Raw genomic sequence first — 24,339 nt, 5'->3', positions numbered from 1 at the left:
CCGCGTCTCAGTATGCATTACAAACCCAGTCATCCATCCATTACTGAACGTGCTAGAGTCTCAGAGCCATTCATGAGTAACTAGAACTGTGTCTGACACTGGCATGGCACCCTTTCCAGGGTTGGTTCTTGTCAGACACTTCCAGATAGGTTTGAGCTCCCTCTAAGCCTACACTGGACAGAAATGAACACAAAATAAAAAGAAAGAAACGCATAAAAGAATAATAGGTCTATTGGGCTGGGAGGCTTCAGCGGAGTACCTTTCTGTAGTTATAATAAAAGACCAAGCATGCTGCATACAGACCACAAAAGGGAATAAATAAGGATAAGACCATTTACAGAACCTTTGGGGAGACAATCATAAATTAGTGGACTAAAAAAGGACTGGCGATGACATTTTGGGGCGACCAGTCTTCTTACAAGAGTTTAACACAAGACTGACGCACTTTCACAATTCTGGCAGGAAATGTAATTTCTCTGCACTGCATCCTTTTTTTTGAGACACCAAACCTAAGAATCTACAAGAACGTACCCTGCAGCCCCTGTCGATGTGTTGTTCGTGCCTTATCCTCTGCAAAGCAGTCTGGGAATGCCATGGGGAGAAAACACATCATGCAAATATTTTCTATTCCTGTGAATGCTGCCCTATTTATATGCTGCTGCTTCTGCTGCGTTTCTTACACTGCCTCTAAAACCAACAAATTTTAAAAAGTTCAGTCACACATGACTGTTATTTATTTATTTTTGTTTTGTTGAATAAAAAAGCTAAAGGAAAGAAGTCACTGAGCATTCGTTAATCTTTATGTGCTGTTATGTCAATGTGAATCAGAATAGTGCCCTAAAGAACATCACCATGTTGTATTTGTATTTAATCATGCATCATATTGTATGTGAAGTCTTTATACTATAGTATAGTATTTGAAGCAGTAATTCATAACTGTGTCCTTCAAAGTGTAACATAATAAATTCAGACAACATTAATGGGCAATTGCCTTAATGACCTTATGCTCATTTCTTATGCTTTAAATTGGCTTCAGGATCTTTACTGACTACTTCTTCATATTAGATTAATTGGTCATTTTAAAAATTTTTAGAATAGATGAGTGAACTTCCATTCCATCCCCAGCTGGCTCCTGCCTTGTAGCCAGTATAAAAGGAAAAGACTTCAACCCTCTAATAAAAATGGGTTTATAAAGTGGATTGTTAAATTATACTGAAGAATACAAGTAATAGTGCTGCAGAGTGAGGCAGCAAATAGCACAGGCGCCTCACAGTTCTACATCCTGGGCTTCAACGCCACCTCTAATGTCTATCAATGTGTGCATTGTCATACTTTACTTGTAGTTTATTATATTTTTTATTAAAAAGGTTTTCCTAGTTCACTATTACTGTTTTTTATATTAGTGCCTATAAAAAGTAATTACACGGTGTGGAACGTGACCCGGACACAGACAGACGGACAACGGTTTTGCACCCAACACACTCATATTTATTATATAAAATATTTACAGGTCTAGTCAGTGCACAACCCAGTGCCTCCAGCACCGATCCCCCAAAGTCCAGGCCTCTCTTCCCAGTGCCTTCTTTCTGGCCGCTCTGTCCTCTTCCACCTGACTCTTGCCCACGAATGAAGGGAGTCGGCCCCTTTATATACCAGCCCGGATGGGCTCCAGCTGCTTCCCGGCAGTTCTTCGCGGACACACCCCCGTGTGGCGGAAGTGCCGGCTGTGCATCCGGAAGCCTTCCGGGTGTCCCCAGTCTTCTTCCCCCCAGCACTTCCTGGTGTGGCGGAAGTGCTGAGGTCCAGGGCTCTTCAGGCACCGGGGCGCCCCCTGGCGGTGACCACGGGCCCCTACAGGATTGAGCTTCCAAGCTCTGCACCCGTTGCCCCCAGTCCAACCAGGGCGGTCGCCCCCTTGTGGTCTGGAGGAGGCGCAAGCCCTCCTCCGGTCCTCTGGGGCGTCCCGGCTGGGTACCACCCCCAGCCGTCCACCACAACGGTTGGATGTTTTCACACCTTATTCTTATACAACATTGGATCAGAATAATTTTAATCTGGCTTTTTTGTGATCAGGTATTTATTTAATATTTGAAAAATAGCAAATTAAACCAAACTGTAAAAAAACATTTACAATAAAAACCATACCTAACAACCCAAACCTGTGTAACAGATGTATAAAATAAAAGGTTTCGTTGTTTGGAGCTTCACCAAATGCTGGTAACATTCATTGTGTTGTATGTTTTCCTGTTATATTTCCCTACACTGTTTGCTGTGTTAGGTTATGTCATCAGTGTGATCCTCTCCCAATATTTGTTGTGTTACTGTAAGAGGAGGTAAGCATGCTGTTATTCTCTGTATGGTAAAATTAATTAAATTATTTTAAATTGGCTGAGTTAATTGTAATATAATCTGTGTTGTATACAGTTGTTTGTTGTTATGAAATGTTTTGAATGCTTTTCTTTTAATTTTGGTTATGTGTTAATGTGATCGTTCAACAGCCTTTCCACGTGGTTTTCTTTTGTTGTGGGTTCCGCAGGCACAGCCAGGGAGTGCTGCAGCAGGCCAGCCACCACCACTCAGCGGCCAGAGTCGGGTGGAGAAGGACAAAGTTGCCTGCGAGGAGTGGTGGTGCAGAGAAAGAGAGCATTTGGTGTTTGTCTTACTTTGGGACTGTGTTGTGCCTGTGGAGATTATGGGGAAGATGTGCCCCACAGGTGAAGAAAAAGAAAGTTGCTTTATTCTATACACGTGCCTCGGTGTCAGTCTGTCTGGTCGGGCGCAATATAGAGCCTTTCTTACAAGGGCAACAAGGGTGCAAAAAACAGTAGTATGTCAAAAACAAGGGGTTGAGAGTGCTCTGCCATCTAATTATCAGTTCCAAAGTGACAGCCAACTTCCCATATGTTTAAAAGTCAGTTGTTCTGGAAGAGTCGGAGCTTCGTGAAGAACGCACAGCCAGGTCACAAGTGTTGCTTGAGCCTTGGAAAGGCCAGTAACAGGTGATTATGGAGAGTGCCCCCTCTCCACTTGGGGTGGTATCATTGTGTATCTATGACCGTATATACTTAATGATTTCAACCCATTCCGTTTGGTAAACCTAGAACTTTGATTTCCTCCATTAAAACTTGCCCAATTCTTTATAGCTATATAAACGTATATTTAGAGAAGACTTACAATTTCTAAGGCCTGCTTTGGAGAATAATTATAGTCATTTCTGAGTTCATCCTCCTTCAGCTATAGGGATATGGTGCAGATTTCATTTTATTGAAAATGCTGTAATAATCTTGAAAATAAGCAAGACATTCTTTCTGTTCAAGTGGTTAATAAATCTTACAGTACACTGCCAAAAGACAACTGTACGCTTGACATGTGGAATTTTTAAAAGCATTTAACACAATATGTGTAAAACCCCTTTATGCATATTTTACTACATAATGGCTTATTTTCATAGAAATCAACTAAAAGCAAATGCAGAGACACTTGAATTTAAACCCAAAGGAGATATACGTCCACTGACAAATTAGATTTCAAAGCTAGGGAGTAAAATTGGATAAGATGAAGATAACAAGAGACAAGAGCCCGTAGCTCAGATTTGGTGACTCACCCATATGTATTTGGCAGTACAATCATGATGAATAAGAAAAAAAATAACGATTAAAGAATAGAAAATATATACTGTTTTTATTGTTGCAATTTATAAGAAGATAAAAAGGATGCACTCATGATAAAATCAAAGTATATTTAGACACAAAATTAAAGTAATTTGTATATCTGTATCAGTATGTTTGTTTTTATGAATCTGGTAACTGTTTTCATTTTACAAAGTCAGTACTAGAATTGTCCGTCCCGCCATTAGGTTGCAATTAATAAGGTGGTAAATACAAGGCCATGTGCATGAAATGTATGAAAAAACAAAACAATACAAAAAAATATGGCCATAAAACATGTGCATTTATTGAATGGTCTTCATTCATTGAGCATGGGAAAGGTGCTATGCAAATAAAATGTATTATTATTATTATTATTAATGTTAAATAAAGACCAGCAAATGCCATTTATTCATGGAGATGGTGAAAGAAGCTTTAACTGCTTGCAAGCTATTAAGTGTTAAAAGCTGTTTTTGCTACAACGGCAGGTTATTCATACAGGCTTCTGTCATAAGATAAGGTGAAGTAAGCTGACATAAGACAACTTCCTTTTTTAGAAACGCGTCTGATAGACACAGGAAAGATGACCGTTCTTTCTTTATGGGCCCCTCTTGACACGTACACAAAAAAGAAATGGTTGGCCAATTTGCGTAATGTAAGATGAAATAGGCTACTTAGATGCTGTTTCATAAATAAGGGGAAGGGAGGAAAATTAACATTAAAAACCGATTGAAACTGGGGAACTTTGCTCTTCTGCTTTGCAAAGCATGAATCCATGTACGCATAACTGAATAAAAGCTGATTGATTGAACTATTCTTATCTTCCTTGGAGATTTCCTTCCACATGTGCTGTGGCCCTCCTTAAAAGTGAAAGAGTGAAATATTCTTGGAATGATCGAACTTGAAAATGAAGGCAATACAAAGTAAAATGAATACAGAAATTACAGTAGGAACAATATCGTATACTGTGACTGGTAAATCTGTAAAGATTATTCATGAAAATGATACATTTGTGATCTGCACAATAGGTAGAGGTTAGGATCCAAATTTCATTCTTCTTTATCCATCTATCAATCCATCCATCCATCCATATTCTAATCCCGCTTTTTCTTAAGGAGGGATGCAAGGAAGATGGAGGTGAGCCTAGTAAGCATCGGGTACAAGGCAGGAACAATTCCTGGGCAAGATGCCAGTCCATCACAGAGTGAACACACACACACACCTACTGGGGCCAATCTGGCATCGCCAATCCACCTAACCTGCATTTCCAAACCAAAGCACACAGGGAGAACATGCAAACTCCATGCAGGGAGGACCCAGGACATGGTCTCCTTGCATTTTTCTTTAAGTTCCTCACAATTGTCCTCACCCTGTTTATCAATTAAAGGGTTGTGAGGAGCCAAAGCATATCAGGACAGCTTTGGGTTCAAAGCAGAAGGCAGCCCTGGATAGTCGAATGTTTGGTCAGCTCTCGCACACACAGTAACACTCAGTCTCATCAGGCCAATTTAGAGTCTCCAGTCAGTTAAAAGGGGAAGAAAGTTCAGAGTCTTGTACATCATTGTTCAGAATTTGGTAATCTGAAAAGAATAGTTATGTATAACAGAAATCAGATTAGTATAACAGCAAAAATGAAATTATATATATGCAACGAGAATCAGTGTAATCCTTCGCCTGCAGGAGTTTTGAACTGTGGTGAAATTTTAAAATACGTTCTTCGCTAAGATATAATTTGATGCAAAACTTTGATACAAAAGATGCAAAACTGTGGCGCCTGTTCCTTATATCAGAGCCAGCAGATTAAATGAGAAAGACAATGTAAAATTTACTGTACGTTCGTAAGTGTGCCATTTATAAAGTAGTAGTTTTTATTATTGTTGTTGTTTGTCTTCATTTTCTTCTTACAGCTAAACTGTAGAAATGCTTTTCTTGAGCCTACATGACATTAAGTAACTTTCTTCTGCCAGTCAAGTGTTTGTCCCAATTTTATCTCCTGATTCTGCACTCAATCAGCTGCAGCTGCCTTTAAACATGGGTGGAACATCTTCTTGAAAGCACTGCTTTGTCTTCCTGGGGCTTTCATGAATCCCTGTTCCCATTAAGAAGAACTGCCACTCATGCCAAAACCTTGATATGCAGCATAGGTCCAATTATACTTTACTGGACCACCTTCCTTACATTTACGTATTTGGCTAACACCTTTTACCAAGGTGACTTATCACATTTGAGACACAATTGGTCACATTTCTTTTGTTCGTCCAATAGGAGCGCAGGCAGGTAATGTGACAGGCTCATGGTCACACAGTGTCAGTATCAGTAGCAGGACTTGAATCCACAGCTTCAGGGTTTAAAGTCCACAACCTTAACCAGTGTGCCAAGGGGACTTCTGTCAACATAATGCCCATCCTTCTTTCCCATTCTTTAATTCTTTCAGGGCGGATGTCGACTTTTGTCGAAATTCAGAGGTAGAGGAAAGGAATCAGCTATAAACTGCGACTAAACTCACTGTTCTACTTTAGTTTGACTCTCTTTGCTAGAAGGAAAGTTAGCTTCAGTGATCTAACCTTCATTCCCTGCGTGTACATGAGTACATGGCGAGAAACCAAAGCGAATGGGCAAAGCAAAATTCTCCGTAAATGATGTTTTGCATACTATCGTTGAATCAGACTTCTCAGACTTTGATTTTGATGCAAGTGATCTGGAGTTGGGGATCGAAAACGAAAGTGAGGTACCAGCATCAGCTGATCGTGGTGCTGAACACGTCTGTGTAGCTGATGCGCTTACAGCAACGTTCGCCTGGGAAGACCGCCACTTACGATGACATGAGGTACAAACCGGTGTGATGGAATAAAGTCTCCAAAACAAATATAAAGGTTTGGGGATTGGTCCTGTACATTGATTTTCCAGGTCAAGATGATAAATGTAATATTTTAACAGACGTTCGACAACTTGATGTTGCTTCTGTCGGCTGTTATGCACAAATGGATACAAAATGGCTACAGGAAATGACGATAACAGGAGGTGATGTCATCAACTGGAGCCGGATGTGACGTCATCATAGTGGGACTGGAAGTGACGTCATCAGCGGGGGGGCGTATTTGTGACATCATCATGCTGGCACCGGAAGTGACGTCATCAGCGGGGGCCGGAAGTATTGTTATGGGTAGTGAAGTGTATGATGAACCGTAGTCTGTGGGGTTTATTGTTTTTGGTATGTGATTATTTATCTTCTTTAGTTCTGCAGGGTCAGAAAGAGAGGCATTAATACCATCATACACCCCCCCATCTTGTAAGCATTCACTCGCCTCTGGGCCTGTTGATTGCCTCCTAAGCGCACGTGTGTGACACCGGATTGTGTCGCACTGCGACTGCCACCATTGGCCCCGCACAACTGTTGCTGCCAGAAACTGTGAACAGACACCGATATCAACTACAGCATGCACAGCAAGAGACGTTTTATGTTGATTTACTGTATGTATGAAACAATTTCAGGAAACTGAGATCTTTGGAAAAAATATTCAGCCCTCAAAGAGTTAATTCGGCGCCCACAGACTAATTGGTTCTACGGCCAGTCTTTCACCAAATCAACTGAGCAGTCACCTGGCTGTAATTTTGCTTTTGCACCAGCGTCCATGATAAGTGCAGTTTTTTCTGTGTGCCCTTGGATGCTGCTGAATATTACCTCTGGTTTTGTTAACATTTCCATGCTTGCAGCGACCTGTCCACCTGCCTGCCACTTACTATACCCCTCACCACAGCTTCGGCTGCACAGCTGAATCAACAAATGCCATAAGGCGTGAAGTTCATGTCCCTGTAATCAGCATCCATGAGCAGTGGCTGAGCAAGGGCCCATTCGGCTCGGTGCAGCAAAGCCATTGCTTGTGTCCAACTGAGTGTACCGTACAGGGCAGTATAACACCGGCATTTGGGGATTGAACCCCCTGAAATATATTTTATGACAGTTCTAATAGATTGATTATGGATGGAAATACAATATTCCTGAACACTCTGAAATTAAATCCTGACGATGCCCCTGCACTATACTTATATACAAACAGATGAAGCCTGCAGACATTTTCACTTTTTTTAAGACAGTATACAGTGCTGCTCCCATACAGAAATGCACACATAGCTGATTTTCAGCTGGAAGAAATGAGTAAAAATGACCTGCTCTAACTCTCCAAAGGGATTGTGAGCAGCAGAAGGCAATGGCAAGTGTCAAATAATTTCTGAAATCATCGCACCAAAGAGATATTACTGGCTCCACTACCAACTGTTAAATGACATGAAATAAGGCGTTGAAAACCAGAATTTTTCCTCAGGATCTCAAAGCCTGGAAAAGAATCCGAAGGAAAAAAAAAAAGTCTGCAGGCTTGAAAAACTAGCATGCTGTTTTACTCCATCTGTTGGTGAAATTCTAAGAAACCAGATTCCCCGAGTAGGAGTGTGCTCAAGACAGGCATATACAAATAACAATGCGTTACCCCTGGGAAAGACTTGAATCGTGCAGTTGGAATGTGACAAATACAGCAAAGTATACTAAGCTCAACTAGTCGCCATTACTGGAAATGAAGAACACCTAGAAAACCAATTTATATCACCTGACATGGCTCGGTTCTGTTCAGAAATTGTTTTGTTACAAAAAACTGTCTGCTTTAATCTAATATCCAGTTCTGTTTTTCTATTTTAAGTTTTCTCCAGTCTTTTTGTGCTTTTTTTTAAAGGGGCTTCCGTTGTTGCCTAGCAATTAGCCTTGTGGTGGGGTTCAAGACTTGCTGTGCTTCAGTGATTAGCCACGGATTAAAGGCCTGCCTGGGCTGACATGCTGTCCTCAGACTTGATAGTTCATGTGGCTTTGTTCTCAGCTTTGCAGTCTGACTTAGCACTTTGTACTTCTATGTTGAGCACAGACTCCTGCCTCTTCCAGACAAGATGTCTAATGTATCAGATCCTGAGTCAGCATTCTCATTTCACTATGCTATATCGAGCAAAGTCAGCTACATCAATGCATAAGGCTGTACTGAAAACACTGTGTTGATGCAGGGGGAACACCACACAGTTTCTGCACAACGCTGAATAAATACACTTAAAAGCTGATTTTAATTTCAACAAGATTATTCAGCTGTCCAGATAGATAGTTACAGAGTAACAGGGAGTGTGGAGAGGTGAAGAAGAGATTGAAGGCAGGGTGGAGTGGGTGAGTGTCAGGAGTGATTTGTGAGAGACCGGTATCAGCAAGAGTCAAAGGGAAGGTCTACAGGATGGTAGTGAGACCAGCTATGTTATATGGGTTGGAGACGGTGGCACTGACCAGAAAGCAGGAGACAGAGCTGGAGGTGGCAGAGTTAAAGATGCTAAGATTTGCATTGAGTGTGACGAGGATGGATAGGATTAGAAATGAGGACATTAAAGGGTCAGCTCAGGTTGGACGGTTGGGAGACAAAATCAGAGAGTCGAGATTGCGTTGGTTTGGACATGTGCAGAGGAGAGATGCTTGGTATATTGGGAGAAAGTTGCTAAGGATAGAGCTGCCAGGCAAGAGGAAAAGAGGAAGGCCTAAGAGAAGGTTTATTGATGAGGTGAGAGAGGACATGCAGGTGATGGGTGTAACAGAACAAGATGTAGAGGACAGGAAGATATGGAAGAAGATGATCCGCTGTGATGACCCCTAACAGGAGCAGACAAGAAAAGAAGAAGATTCAGCTGTCCAGATAAATACCGATATCCTGAATCCTCGAACTGAGTTAAGCAGGAATGTTGTCTATTGACGTTATGTATTTGCTTGACGCCTTTCCACCAAATAACTTACAAAGTCAGCAGACATTACAACTTTTATAGATTTATTTTTTTTACAGTTGAGACACACAGGCAGCTGATTGTGATTTCTCTCAGGGTCACTCAGTGAGGCAGAGGCAGGGACTCTTGTGGTTGTGTTGCATCCGCAAAGCCTACAGCATTGTGAAAGACAACTTCCACTCCTCCCGCGGTTGCTTTGTCCCACTTCTGCAGCATCCAAAACTGTTCTGCCAGTTTCTGCAAACAGCTTCCACCTTGTCTGTCCAGACGCCGAACTTTAAGCTTCTCTACTGCCCTCAGATCTGCTTCTAGTAGCTTATATATATGTAGTATATTTGTTACACTTGTTACTACTGTTGTTATTATTTATTTATTATTATCTGTTATATATTATTAGTGTTGCCGAACATGTGTGAGTCAGAGCCAGCCAATGGGCTCGAAAGATAGTAATTTCATGCTGAACCAGAGAGTGGCAATATGCACCAACCCTTTCTCTCTTTGTCTTGCAGACCACCTGAGGGAAATCCCACCTAAGCCTGTCAACATCAGTTCCGGCCCCAATGACATCACTTCCTCCAACCTACCTATAAAAATGCCAGCTTGTTCCCATTGAGTCAGTTCTGCCTTGAACCCAGTCTGTAAAGACCTTGTGATTGCTATTTTTTTTGCATTTGTTTCAAGTATACAGGGTGGCTTCCCCAAACTTTTTTCTGTCTTTGTTGTCTTTTTACACTTTCTATTCACTTATGTGTTATTTATTATTTATTCATCTATTTATACTGTAGTATTGTTCTTTTCCTGTCTTGCATTAGTTCTGTGTTTATGTATCTGTTGCAATGCAGTCCTGTGGAACTTTACTTCATGCCACTGTATGCTGGTGTATGGATGGTATGGCAATTCAATTGCCATGACATGGTTTACACAAATATTCAGCCAAAACATGATATTTTTATACGTAGTGATAGCCAAGAAAAAAATGTAATCCCATGTTTTCATACAGAGCAAAAGAGAAATGTTTTTGATACAATAAATATCCAATTCTGTGCTTTTGATTGATTCATTCAGTAGGTCAAGAGTCCTGTCTACAATTCAAAAGCACAGTATAATGGGACCTGTTTACAAATAGAACAGACTCCCAGTTTTGTGCTTTTGATTGATTCATGGGTCAAGAATCCTATCTGAAATTTAAAAGTACAGTACTATGGGAATGTGTTTTACTGTCAATGATATACATTGATTTTTCAGGAAGTAACTGTTCATAATATTTGAGCAAAAATAACAGGTGTTTTGCACATTTTGAGTGCCCTGACGTGGCAGAAAAACAGAATAACGAATTTCTGACAGAGGAATTTCTGGAACGAGTTTTGGGATAACTGGGCAAAAGGCAAAAAAAAAATCATGTCAAGCGAAGTTGGGGAGCATGCATAGGTACAGTGCATTTCCGCACCCACCACACATCAAAACAGCTCAGGATCCCGATTGGCAACCCCTCAGGCAGGCACGTGGTCCAGTCCCACCCTCTGGAAATGACCTTCTATCTGCCGCAGCCAGATGTTATGTGGGAAACCCTTTGGCCTGGTCCAGCCACATGGGTCCTCAACAATAATCCTACGAGCCAGATCACCCTCGGGGAATCGCGCCACATGGCTATAGTGCCTAAATTGATGCTCCCTCACAATGCAGGCAATGTGCCTCATTCGGGACTCCATAAGCAACCGCTCATTCGGCACAAAGTCAAACCAATGGTACCCAAGGATTTTCTGGAGAGACACACTACAAAAGGAGTCTAGTCTTTGTCTCAGGTCACTGGATAGCGTCCATGTCTCGCAACCATATAGCAAGACAGGAAACACCAGGGGCCTCATGTATAAACGGTGCGTACGCACAGAAATGTTGCGTAAGAACTTTTCCACGTTCAAATCGCGATGTATAAAACCTACACTTGGCGTAAAGCCACGCAATTTTCCACGGTACCTCATGCCTTGTCGTACGCAAGTTCTCCGCTCGGTTTTGCACACTGGCGGCACCCAGCGTCAAAGCAATGGTACTGTTCTTGTGTGATTACTCATTATTTTCATGATGCGGCTTTATAAATACACAGAAACTAACCGCATATTGTTTATTAGTGTAACGCATCTGATTGTAATTAAGTCGTAACAATATAATGGTAGAGGGAACAGCCATAGTATTCCAAATACCATAACTGCTTTAGCGTTGTTACTCTCACTTCTCCTTCTCCTTCTTCTTCTTCTTCTTCTTCTTCTTTCAGCTCCTCCCGTTAGGAGTTGCCACAGCGGATCATCTTTTTCCATATTACTCTCACTGCACGACTCGGAGTATTGATATCACTGTATCTGAGTGTGAATCACAGCAGCAGCTGATCGGAAAGAGAATTATCGGTATACAGCTTCAAATACACGCTGTCTCAACCTCGACAAAACATTTCAAAGCCTTTCCTGTATGGACCTCGCGGTTCAGAAACAGTTTAATCCCAAGAACTTTAAACGCACTCAATCAATTGCTCCTTGTAGAACGGTTTGTACTTATAAGTACAATCACCCCACTGTAAACTTGCACTACAGTTATAATATCTCACAACCTGGGCCACTTTATAAAGCGCGTATTTACATATGATGACGATATCATTTTTAAGGTGAAATGCAGCAAAATATGTTTATTAAATTATACAGATAAAACTTTAACTTCATTTAAATAATCTATATTCTTCACTGGGAGTGTCATGAAGGATAGAATAATTAAACATGTACTACGAAGATATTTCAATGTTCTTTAAACGTTTTGAAGAATCGGCGCTAAGCTTACAGATGGCTTAACGTCTATTACAGAGCTGATTGTGTGGCGATCGGTTACTTGGGGAAAGAAAAGCACTGACTGCAGTGACGGCTACGCCAATATATACTGAATATAAAACAGAAAGAGAAAATAACAACACAGCTAAAAGCATGCGACAAATTTCGACAAAAGATAAATGCTTGTCATGAGCACGAGGCTCATGAAACTCATGTTTAATAACGTGCTTTAACTCCTATCATCATGAAAATGACATCACGTATACATCTCAGTGTTTGAGTTATTCAGAGAGCTGTAATATCACGAATGTAATGGATTCTGTGTCCAGTTGGAGGAAGAGAGCCGGTTTAAGAAGCAAGTAGTGATTCACACACATAGAGCACATACGAGTAGAAGATCAAATACAAAACAAAGCATTTAACGTGCTACTTTAATTACGATGTGATTTGAGAAACTGGTTAATTAAACGATTTTAAGATGAAGTTTATGATGTTCTACTAAATGACAAAATAAACTACGTGATTAAAGTGGAAATGTCGAGATTGAAGTTGACATTTCGTGCTTTTTCCCCACCGTGTGCCTTTTTCTCTGTACCCTAATAAACTTTCATATGACACTCAGACAGTGGGCTTACAACTCTTCTTTCCACGGCGACTTTGATATGTGACTTCTTTTTTATTTCTGGCACTGTGCGATTTGTGAATGTGAGCTTTCAAGTTTCTCCAACACGCTATGTCACTCGATCAACTTCATTTTGTTGATTATACCACGGTTTATTTGAACAAATAGTATGTTTTTCCTTTGCCTCCACTTGGTATTCGCTGAAATTCTTATATTTTCCCCATGCTTTTCCCATTGTCTTTTCACAGAAGGCTGCGCTTAAGGGCGATTTATATTGATTTGCATATTCAAATAGGCGTAATTCTGGGAGGATTTGGGCGTTACATAATCGCGTGCGGCGTTAGTTTTCACGCTGATCTGGATTTATGTAACGGAAGAACGTGGAAGTTGGAGTACGCACAGATTCCTGCATCTGGATTTTTCTGTGCGTAAGCACATTTCGGCTTTTGTGCTTACGCCATGTTATAGTGCAAGTTCTACGCACGGCGTTATACATGAGGCCCCAGGACTCTAAAGACTTGGACCTTCTTCCTTTTGTATAGATATCAGGAGCACCACACACAGCTACCTAACATAAATGAAACAGTCCTCTTTGGATTTAGGGTTCTCACGGAAGGGCTTGATGAAGATGGTCACGTAGACTTCTGCCTTTTAATCCATCCATTATTGTTGGAGCATCATGAAGCTTTGAGTAGGTGGAGGTGGCGCAGGCCACCACCACAAAGAACCGGAAAAAAGAAACAGAAAAGAGAGTAGGGGTCAGTACGGATTTTAGAGCCACCATGAATAGTTATTATGAGGAAATTGAACATACAGAGTATCAAGATTAAATTAAATTAAGTTAAATTGAAGTTATAAAAAGGCCATGTTAAAGTAATATGTTTTCAGCAGTGTTTTAAAGTGCTCTACTGTATCAGCCTGGCGAATTCCTATTGGCAGGCTATTCCAGATTTTAGGTGCATAACAGCAGAAGGCCGCCTCACCACTTCTTTTAAGTTTTGTTCTTGGAATTCTAAGGAGATACTCATTTGAAGATCTAAGGTTACGATTTGGAATATAAGGTGTCAGACATTCCGATATATACAATGGAACGAGATTTTTTAAGGCTTTATAAACCATAAGCAGAATTTTAAAGTCAATCCTGAATGACACAGGTAACCAGTGTAGTGACAGGAAGAGTCACCAGAGACGTGAATGTCACTGCCAAGGTAAGTAAACCTCTCGACAAGGTCAACACTCTCTCCGCAAACAGACACACTGCTCATGGCTGTGCCCTTCAGGTCATTAAAGGCCTGGATCTTGGTTTTAATCCCGGACACTCAGTCTCCTTGCTCAGTCTCTCGATAGACCTGATCAGAGCGTCCATTAACTTCGCAAAAACAAAACAAAACAAAATAAACATAAACATAAGTGACCGTAATCTAGACAAGAAGCAAAATTGAAGTAAGAAAAAAAACAGGCAATGAGCCAAAAAACAGGCAAAACCAGAAGATTAAATGCAGAATAAATCAAAACGAAGCAAGGATTTATCCACAGGTTGGATAAGGTTCATGGCAAAGGCTTGACCTTTTATGTTGGTTGCTGATTAAGTCAAGGTCATAACCCCGGGGGCCCCTAGAAACAAGTGTCACGACCCTGACAACAGTACACAATATGGCTTCTCTTAAAGGCAAAGCATCAATTTCCAGCCTAAATCATGACATTGAGTATATGACTGGATAACAGATGTGTGGATTATGCAACATGAGTAACTTTGTAATTTTTTTTCGTTTTCCATAGACTTTTTTTCACATTTTTTTGCTACTGTACCACAAGTATACACATTAGGCTGTATTATATCAGAAAATTATCTCTCACACTCTGCATGAAAACACGTAGTTAAAATTTATTCACATCCAGTACAACAAGCTACATATGGAAAGTAACATATAAAAAAAAAAAATAATTTTTGATTAGTGTATTTCTTTAACCTTCTTGGAGTTAACCTAGAGTGTGACTTAGGCTCTATGTAAATATGGTTAAGCACGAGTCAGACTTGGGGTGACACTTAATGTTCTTTTTTAACATTTTTAAACCCAAATAATGCTCTGGACAGTATTCTGCTGCCATCTAGTGGATGAAATAACACCATGACTATTTTTATGCCTTGCCAGTCTAAGGTAACTCATCAATATTCATGGAGCCTTCAACCAAAACACAATGGCATGTAAATAAGAGGCTGTAAAGTCAGTTTAAGAGCAAACTGTAACTGATCTATTAGTTGAACCCAGTGATAGTGATGCCAATGTGAATTGTCATCAGACGTTGACATGGATGGTGAAGCTGATGTATATGGCACTGCACAACTGTGATATGCCTGGCGACTGTCACAATTCTGTGTTGGAGTGCAGTACCCGCGTGGCCAAAAGGCAAAATGATTGCAATCAAGAAGAACAACAAGAAGACTGTTAGCTCCTAAGCACAGTTTACAATGCAGAAACTGTTATTTTTGTCTTATTTATTTGGCAGGCGCCTTTATCCAAGGAGACGTACGACATTTATGATACAATTGGTTCCATTTCTTTTGGCTTACCAATTGGCGCACAAGAAGGTCAAGTGACGTGCTCAGGTCACGTAGTGTCAGCAGCAGGATTTGAACTCACCATATCAGGGTTTGAAGTCTTAACCACTACACGCACTGCCTACATGGAAGTCACTAAATCTTGTGGTGTGGTAACATGCAGTAACACAAGGGTCGCATCTATTGTGCTTGCCAGGCACTGACACCCTTGCCACTGGTGTGCAAACAACATAAAAAGTATTTTTAAAAAAAGTGTGCAAAAGAAACACGCTTGTACTGTCCTAATTGTGACATTGGGATGTGTGCTGGTGATTGCTTCAAAAAAATCACACAAAGGACATGTATTAAATCTGCATCACTATAGCAGTGCACACTAGACATGCCTTTCCTATGGTATTTATGTTGATGTTTTGGCATTCACATGTTTTTGTTACACATAATATTTTTTTTATTGTTAAAAAAACGAATCATTTTTGACTTGTTTATCTGGGGGCAAACATAATGCTAAGGTATACAGCCCCTTCATAAAAAAACCCCTCAGAGTTTAAAGGCTGTCACACACGTGTGCTTGGGAGGCAGCCATTAAGCTCTGAGGTGAGTAAAGTATTGCGAGAAGGAAGCGTTGCGTAAGGGTACTAATATCTCTCTCTCTCATCAGACCCAAAGAAGAAAAATAAAACACCAACGTTTACACCTACCTCCATTACAACACTTCAAAATGGCCGCTCTCGACATCCGCTTTCGTCTCCCAGTTGATGACGTCGTTCCCGGTCCCACAAATTCAACGTCATTTCTGACTCCCTGTATTTGATCACATCCTGTTATACCATGTCTTGTCACCATTTGTTATACCTGCAATCATGTCCTTGTTGACAAATGTTTATTTTGATCAGTTTGCATCTAATTTTGCATCTGTCCGTTGGACATTATACAGGGTTATTCCCCAACTCTTTTGACGTGTTTTCGACAACCTATTTTAATATATCACAAAGCAAATATATCATCATCATAATCACTGTATTCAACCCTGAAATTCACATTGGATTTGTGGTAGAATTTTAACACACAGAAAACCAGTTTTATTTCTAAGTGCTTAAAACATACTGCATTTTATTAAGAAGTCATTTATTTTGCTTTATTGTTTTTGTTTTCCTTTTCCTTTACATTGCACTCTGAGTTCTTCTAGTTTTATTAAATGCCAGCCTTCACTTATAAAAATAACACATTTCCAAAGATTGTCCTTGACAAAGAACAGAAGGAGCAAAGCCAAGAAAAGACCTCACAAGCAAAGTAAAAGGGCAGTGAATAGCCTGTCAGACTGAACCTGGCCAACAAGGTTGTGTCCCTGCACTCCATGACAAAAAAAAAAAAATTAAACACAAAAGGACTGCTAAGCTCCAATAAGCTACATACCATCCATAAAGTAATAAAGAATAAGAAGATTCCCTTGTCATCTGGAAGCAAACCTTGAATAACTTGGCTAGTACTGCATCTTGATAACAAATCACAAACACTTTGGATATTTCTAGCATCCCTCTATGCTAGTTACACTTCAAATTAAGTATGGTAACATCTGACAGCTATTTGTGTGTGACAGTCAGTACTGAAGACATTGTAGCTTAACAGGAAGAACCAATGGGTGTACACACGCTGAGGGTCTTTTCTCGAGCTGCTGGTGAATTACTACTAAGTTAAAATGACTTCTGGAGTAGTGGGAACCAGCAGGTTCAGAAGAGTACAGGCCAGGATGTAGGTGGCTTCTGCTTCGTTCTGCTCCATATGGCATCCCTGAGATCAGTAGTAGTTTAACAGCGTTTCCCATTTTGATTGCATTCCTTTAAAAGCATAAAGAGCGTCGACTCTCAAGGCAGGAACCTTGGGGGCGGAGTAGGGAAGTGAATCAGTGTTTCATTAAAGAGCTGTTGTTGGCTGTTAAACTATACACAAGTGTGCGTTTGTCCCATTCCTCACTCGGCTGATACAACTTGCTCTTTAAAACAGTGCAGCTCATTTCCATTTTGAAGACTTTGCAAGAGAAGCAAATCTGTCTTTCCTTACAGATTTAATTTAAATTGAAAGTCAGAAAGTTGAAGTCACACACTTGTTCAGATGACACCAAAGTCATCTCAGAAGCTTTGTAAATGGTCCTTTGTAAGACAAACTGAAGGGATTATAGTGCGGGAAGCAACAAGTGCCTCTTACGTAATGTAGAGTGATCATAATTGGCATCTTTCAGACAGAGTAAAGGCTTTCCAGAGAAAAATGCACGCCTGCTTCCAGCTCACCATCAGCACCCATATACAACGGAAACAATGCTAAAAAATTTCATTTTTTGAGAAAAGCCAAGGCTAATGTCTTTTCTGTTAACGTTACAGCCAGAGTTTGTTCCCTGGCTTTGTGTTATTTTGTTTTATTATTGTCTTCTTTTTGTATTAAGTATATTTTGTTAACATTGTTATGTATATGGGCGGCACGGTGGCGCAGTGGGTAGTGTTGCTGCCTCGCAGTTAGGAGTTCACTTCCCGCGTCCTCCCTGTGTGGAGTTTGCATGTTCTCCCCGTGTCTGCGTCGGTTTCCTCCTACAGTCCAAAGACATGCTGGTTAGGTGCATTGGCATTTCTAAATCATCCCTGTGTTGGCTGGGATTGGCTCCAGCAAACCCCCTTGACCCTGTAGTTAGGATATAGTGGGTTGAATAATAGATGGATGGATGGATGGATATATATACTGTATATATTGTCACACATGCATTTGGGAGGCAGGCTAAGGGCTTAACCGAGGGTAGAAAATGAGGAGAAGGATTGGCAAAGCATACTAACCTTTCTTCTTTCTCTTCTGCAGATCTCCTGAACAGAAGCCCCCTAAAACTTCACCAAGTCCTGCATTCCCTTCCTGACCACAGTTTCCCCTGACGTCACTTCCGGGCTGAACCCTCACGGACCCGCCTCTTCCTTCCACACAACTATAAAAGGCAAGCACCTTCACTTTCCTCTCTGTCCCTATTTGGACACCGACCCAGACAATACTTGGAGCTAAACCATTTTTCTGTTGTGGAATTGTTCACAATATATGGAGTGAACCCTCAACTTAATGGGTGGATGGATGTGATGTATATTTATTATTTAGTAGTTATCTGTTTTGTATGCATGCTTTCTTTCTTAAGTTGCTTGTTTTCTATGTGTGGAACCCCAAGGGGCAGGGCCACCCTGACGTCACACCTGCTGGGACTGCTTGATACCTTTATGTTTAGATCAAGATGATTTTCCAGCAGAGGTTTATTGAAAGTTGTTGGAGCGATCATCAATCTGAGTATTGAATTGGTTTCTGATTATTTTTTGTTTTGCTCTTAGATTTTACTCTTATGTGGTGGACTGACTTCTAGCATTTAAGTTGAAAAATATTTTGTAAGTCTTTATTTGTAAACTAGACAAAGCAAATGTAATATTAGATAGTGTTTCCTGATGCATGTTTGACTTCATTGGGTTCTTTGATGATTACCTAACTAACCCCCTCAAGTCTTTCAGATGGACTCAGGATGAGGAATTTATGGTAGGGGGAGCATCAGACCAGCTTGGAAAGGGTGACTATGTTTGGACTTATGAGCCTATGAGCCATCCATCCCAGGAAGGCCATAAACTGACTAAACAAAGCAACTGGAGGATAAGTTATACCTTTGCATTTTCACTTATAGATGGCCGTGGAAAGGACAGATGAATTTATTCGATTGGTCTAAAGTATTGCTCTTTATGATTGGTTTTGAATCAGAGGCCATTCTGTATACAACGACCCATTGGTTTGTGTTTTGGAGTAAGAATTGTATAAAGCTGATCACCTTGCCTTCACCTTTCTCTCTCATAATCTGGCCATGAAGAGAAGACCATGATAAAGACAACTCTGTCTTGGCAGCCATACTGAGACAGGCATGTGGCTTGTTTCAATACTCCATTCAAAGGCCATTTGATAGTAAAGGAAGCTAGACTGAAGATACGCTGAGAGCCGCTTATGAACACGAGGAACTGTTGCTTAGGCTGTAAGGGTATGGTTTGCCAATACTTACATTGTATTCTGCTTACTTAAATTTTTGGGTAATTTTTTATCAATAATAGATAATCAAATGTGTAACTTAACTCCTGCCTGTTTCTTTACTCTGTCTAATTTCCTGAGGTTACTGATGTAGAAGAGAATAGAGGAGGAAATGCTAAAGCACCTTATGACAAAGTGGTAAGTGTATGGGATTTTATTTTATTAAAATCTAAACAATAAAGAGAATAAAGGGGAAAATAGAATCACCTGTGCACCTTACACTATAGCCCGTCTTGTTTTATGGATTGGGACCTGTTGGCCTTTTGCTTAGGTTCTGCCTTTTCTTTGTTTTTTCTTTAATTCTTGATTATTATTGAATAAATTCTTCATTTACAAATTTTCTTTGTTTGCCTGTATATGTCAAGACCAATGTTTACATATACAGTGATACCTCGGTATACGTCCGCTTTGGAATAAGTCCAACTTGGTATACGTCCTGTTTGGACATGAACAATTTTGCTTGGTATGCGACCTTTGTTTGGACTACGACTCGCATGCTACCCTTGTTTACCTCTCTCTCGAGACAAAGCAACGACTGCACATGAGCATCAGTACGGCAGTTGCTAGCATTCAGTGAACAACACGCGTGCGACCTGTTGTATATGATTATTCAATGATGCTTTTGTCCATTGCTTTATGTTCGGGTGTTGATTGCTATGGTCTGCGTCTTTTGAGACGTATGACAGCAGGAGGGAGGGGTGTGGTTTAGAAGGCACACTGCATGGAGAGTTGATTAAACATGGTTCAAAATAAACAGCATTCGAAACGTTATTCTGAGTGTGTCACTACTTCTATCTAGAGAACACTACACTACCTTTGTTTACCTCTCTCGAGAAAAAGCCACGACTTCCTACGAGCGTCAGTACGGCAGTTGCTAGCATTCAGTGAACAACCCGCGCTATAACTCTCTGTGAATTTTCATGTGATTTTGTGTTTTTTCGCATAAATTTGAATTGATTGTTGAAAAGTATGAAGGTGGCATGCGTATACCGGGACTTGGCTGCTGCATACCGTATGCCAAGAACGACGGTATCTACGATTGTGAAAAACAAAGACGTTATTAAAAGGTAAATTGAGGTTACATTTTCATTTATTTCATCTAATTGCTTTTGTATTTATGTATTTAAGTATTAAGCAGTGTTTAAATTATTTTATACAACTCCATCAATGTATAATATGCCAATAACAAAAGGATTTTTTTTCATGGGAACGGATTAATCTTTTTCCCTTTATTTCTTATGGAAAAAATTTGTTTGATATACGTCCTTTTTGGTATAAGTCAAAGGATCTGGAACGGATTAAGGATGTATACCGAGGTACCACTGTATCTTCTCTTTTGAAGAATAGTTTTCTGCATTTTTGAACATTTATGGTATTTTTGCCAGTTTAAAGGGTTTTGGGTCTGTGCAGGCTGAACCTTTCCTGTTGAGTTTGGGGTCAGGCTACCTGCTGGTGAGGCCTTCTCTATCCAGGCTAGCGAGGACTCTAGCCTGTATGGTGGATCTTTTGGAGGCCTGACACCCTTTTCTCCATGTTTATGTAACAAATTCAAAACATTTTCTAGTTATTCGACAATATTATATGAGTTCTGAAAATAACAAAATGCAAATCACAAATTGAAAACACCAAAAATGATAGTACAAAAATATCAAAAATTGCACCCACCCCCATTTATTAGGTATAAGGTCATTATTGTGTCAGCAAGGTGAAGAAGATTTGAAAGTGTACCAGAACTTGAACAAAAAGACAGGAAAGGGTCAAATCCAGGAGGTAAAAAGACAAAGGCACCAAAACAAAGTGTGAGACAAAAGTTACAGTCAAAAATTTTTTCTAGAAAAAGGTCAGAACCCGAAAAACAAGACAAGAGATGATTAGCAAAATTACACCGGAAAAGGGGGTTTTGTATCCAGATGAGGAAATGACATTTCAACCAACCTCTTATTCCGTTGTGATAATTAACTGTGGTTAAACAAACCCCAGGGACATGCCCCTAGAAACACAAGATGCTGTCCTAATGAGGGGATCCAAAATAGTGCCCACCATTATGAATAAAAAAAAGAATGTTTGATCATTTAGAATGACTAAAATGTTCCCATACAAATATTCAAAGTGTCTGTATCATAGCAGTCATATACAGTAGTCATGTGTGTGTGTAGATTACAATCAAATTTTCATCTACATGTTTGTCCTGACCCACCTATACAAGATCTCAGGAATCATCTCTAGACAAGGGGACAATTCATTGTAGAAAACGCTGACACTCAACCACATTCACTCTTGCCAGTTCAATTTAGAGTTGCAAACTAAACTATTAAGGAGTGTTTAGGATGGGTGAAAACACACACATGGTGTTTAAATATTCTTTTATGTTTAATGCTTGTATTCTGCATTGTAATATTCTGTTGCTTGCCTGACTGTTATAGCAGAATGTATTGTGATGAAAATGAAGAGGATTATTAAAGATTTAATCAAGTGTCAATCAAGAAATCACAAAAGACTTTTGCACAAATATCTGATCTGATCTCCATCTTCGTTCTGTTTTAGATATACATTACATTTTAAATTTGCCTTAACCATACATTTTTGAAAACATGTAGTTCAGGAATAAGCAGAGAATTTGTTTATTAGGAATTTGGATTGGGTTTTGCTGCCTACGGCCTAAATACGCTTCATTTCAAAGAAACAATAACTTGTCTATTTGTCACAAGAATGAAATGAGGAAATTCACAATAATAGAAAAGATTATTCCTCATGTAAAAAATTTTGCCTGAGGTTGGCGGGAAAGAGTAGCCTTCTTTAAGGCAAAGGGCAGAAACCAATACGTTCGTCTGTGTCATACACACACACACACACGTATCTGACCAATTTTTAGCTGTTTTATACTGAAAGCACATTTTTGGGATGGAAAGGTAAACACGCTGTCACCCATGCACTTCGCAGGATCTCCTTACGGGTTCGATCAAGGTATGTGATAACCCACTTGGGGTGAGAGGGGGCACTATCACTAACATTCTCTTCTCCATCTGTCCCTGAGGCTCCAAGAAACCTCCTGGTGAGGGAACGTAACCCCGTCCCTTCCAGTTTATGCAATATAATAAGCCCGTCTGCCCAGAAGGGACGTCTTTTCTGATCAGAGCGACCCATCGGATAGAACTTCAGTAAATGACCCTCAATTCTTTTATGAAGAACCGAATACTTTTGTTGTTGTTTGCCCAACGGGCTGCTTTTACTGACACCAAGTGATGTGTTTTTTTCAAACTTCATTCAGTTAAATGGGATGACGCAGTTGGTGTCCCAACTTTTCTTTCTTTCTGTGACCTGTCATTCCTGCATGTAGCCAAAATGCGAAGACAGTGTCCCAGCTCCATACAGGCCAAGACTAGGTCTTGTAACTGTGACTGCTAATCACTGAGCCACTACTTAGCATGATTTTTGGTGTTTATTCAATAAGCTGTACATAATAATCTTATTTTAGTTCTTAGAAACTTTTGTAGACTAGAGGATGCTATTTAACCATGAATGCTCTCTATGTGTGCAGTTCCACACTCAAATATGCCATGCTTCAATTACAAGTGTCAAAGTTTTAAATTGATAACACTTTAGTTTAGGTACTACAAAAATGCATCTATTACTCATTTACTCTTATGCAACAAGACCTTATCAATGGCTTCTTTTGGTCTTCATAACACTTATCATCAGCAGAGGAGCTATTCATGACTTGTTAACAGGAAGGATTCACAGGTCGTATACTATGGAATATCGAGAGAAATGTGTCTCAGTTAAGCCACCTCAGAACACTCCAAAGTGAAGCTTTGTTAGGAGGTCATATTGCAGAGATGAATAAACACTTTAACGATGCAGTGTAAGTATTACAAAAATAATAATAATAATTCTTTATATTTATATAGCGCTTTTCTCACTACTCTAAGTGCTCTCCGCACTGGGAGGATCCGGGAAGCGACCCCACATTCTCCTTACTGCAAAGCAGCAGCCCTGCCAAGACCAAAAGAAACCTTGGTTAAGGTCTTGTTACATGAGTAAATGAATAATAGATGCATTTTTGCAGTACCTAAACTAAAGTATTACCTCCATGTTTGCAGGAGTGAACATTTTAAAAATAAATTCAGATTTATGATTTAAAAGTTATTGCAAATTTGCACCTTTTGAAGTATTACAGTAAAAGATGCTAAATAGCAATAAACAGGATTATCACACAGGTGTAAAATATGTAAATATTCACAAAGAAAAGTCCAAATCTTTGTAGGTCCCTTTTTACCCAATTATATAAAAAAAAACATTCCTCGCTACCAACCAGTTTACACCAGAAAAGCAATTCCCAAGTTGCTCTGTATGACAAGATAACCTGGACATTTTGAATTAGTTCAGAAATAAGCAACAACTGATGTGCTGCCAAGGCGGCAAAAAAAGAAGAAGAAGAAGAAAAAAAAGGCGTCCTTTTGCGATTCACACATTTCACTTTTAGATTTGCAAATAAATGAGGACGCTTCCACTCGCCGTGTTCACATGCAGGCTCCTGAGAGAAGGATCCCAAGTCTTTTTTTTTCGCCTTTCTTTTACAGATTAACAACTTGCCTTGCAGCTGAAGCTGTTTATCAGCCTGACAGGCTCCTGCAAGGCTTGGCTGGAAAGCCATTCCCTACAAATCCAGTAGATGTGATTTTATGCTCACCTAGTGTCACAGACCGTCAGTGCTTTAGTGATGTGCTTTTAGAGAATGTTCAACACCGCACTCCACCAGTGGAAAAAATATATCCATTTTGCATTAAATTCCTTAAATCAGGCTCATAAATGAGGTACTCT

This window comes from Polypterus senegalus, chromosome 12, assembly GCF_016835505.1.
Source record: "Polypterus senegalus isolate Bchr_013 chromosome 12, ASM1683550v1, whole genome shotgun sequence".
In the NCBI taxonomy this organism is placed as follows: domain Eukaryota; kingdom Metazoa; phylum Chordata; class Cladistia; order Polypteriformes; family Polypteridae; genus Polypterus; species Polypterus senegalus.
This window is presented reverse-complemented; position numbering follows the sequence as displayed.